The following is a 1,389-nucleotide window of genomic DNA, read 5'->3' as shown; positions in this document are numbered from 1 at the left end:
GCCTGACATAAATACAAGCATACTGTACATAAACACACTCACACAGTCCCACCCTCATCCTCTCACCCACTCATTCAAAGACACACAAGATGGACGCCACAATCCACTCACACTCCCCATACAGACATTATACCCCCCAGGCCCAGGATATGCACCTACCCCCAGCAGAGGGCAGCTCACGCCCGAACCCAGGAGGTAGGCCCCTTCAGTCTGGGGTGGAGAAGAGCAGACAGCCAAGTAATATAATTATGAGATAGCTAAGTTATAATTATGAGATACAAGTTTTATTTATTTTTTTATCAGGGTGGCGGAAATGGGCTTCCATAAATCTGCACTCATTTTTTCCAAAAGATTTTAGAAACAAGTTTGTGGGATAAAACTTTAACCAAACTGCAGTGACGCAGTCATTTTCAATCCCATGTTTAATTCATGAAGGCAGAACAACAAAACAAATGTTTCTTTCTAAAATAAATGCTAAGTTACATTTCAGCAGCAGATCAGTGAAGTTCTGAACATGAAGTTGTAAAATACCTGGAAATTTCATCATCTTCTACAAGCACAATATCATCCAATTCAGACAGTCCATCCAGGCAATTTCCCTTCTACAAAGGGCAGGGGTGAAAACTTATGAAATATCTTTAGGCCATCAAACGGCTCTGCAGCCCACAAATATCTGATTCAATATATGATCCTGATATTCTGCATTCACAGGATTTGTGCTGTTAAAGTCCTGAAGCTAAACTGCCCTGCCTGCTCTCCAAATAAAACCATTACATTACAAATCACAAGCTGCAATCCTGTGTGAAACAGGGACATACAGTGTCTGCTTTCAAYAAAACAGAATCCTCTAACTCCTGCTTGGAGGAACGTGACGTAAAGAAACAGCCGCTGATTCTGGCAGCATTCCTGGCATTAGCGTGGAAAAAAAATCCTCAGACCAACCACAGAGTGAGCGGAGCCAAGCACCACCCGAGCTGCACCTTATGCTTTAGAGTCATTATGCAATCATCGCTCATCTCTAGCTCTGCTCCAGTCAGCACTAAATCCTCTCATAATATAACAGTAGATATACACACGCACATGCACTCTCACGATAAACCTTATCTCCCCGCAATTAAATCTATGAGTTCAGTTTGGACGATGTAAAGCTGGATGCTCTGATGAGCTGCATCAAAGCCCTTTTCTGCCTGCAGCTTTGGCACTTGGTAAAATTTACACACAGTTATGCAAGATGAAAATCAGAACTAACACAGCTTCATGTTTGGCTTTTGTCAACTTACTGTCATCATGTGTTGGTTATCCTGACTGGGCTTTCCTGAAAGCAGACAGGAAACACAGACAGGATTCCATGCAACCTTCAGGTGAAAATGAAGACCCCAAACCCAGACC

The 1,389-nt window shown here is 42.7% G+C and overlaps 1 protein-coding gene across 1 annotated transcript in view; it reads left to right on the top strand.

Moving 5' to 3' along the window:
- atp1a2a (ATPase Na+/K+ transporting subunit alpha 2a) overlaps window positions 1-1,389 on the top strand; it is a gene marked incomplete at its 3' end in the record, with an annotated part of 65,940 nt that overhangs the window by 9,221 nt on the left and 55,330 nt on the right.

Source organism: Austrofundulus limnaeus, unplaced genomic scaffold, assembly GCF_001266775.1.
Source record: "Austrofundulus limnaeus strain Quisiro unplaced genomic scaffold, Austrofundulus_limnaeus-1.0 Scaffold97, whole genome shotgun sequence".
Classification (NCBI taxonomy): Eukaryota; Metazoa; Chordata; class Actinopteri; order Cyprinodontiformes; family Rivulidae; genus Austrofundulus; species Austrofundulus limnaeus.
The sequence above is the reverse complement of the archived record's forward strand: the minus strand, read 5'-3'. Positions and strand labels throughout refer to the sequence as shown.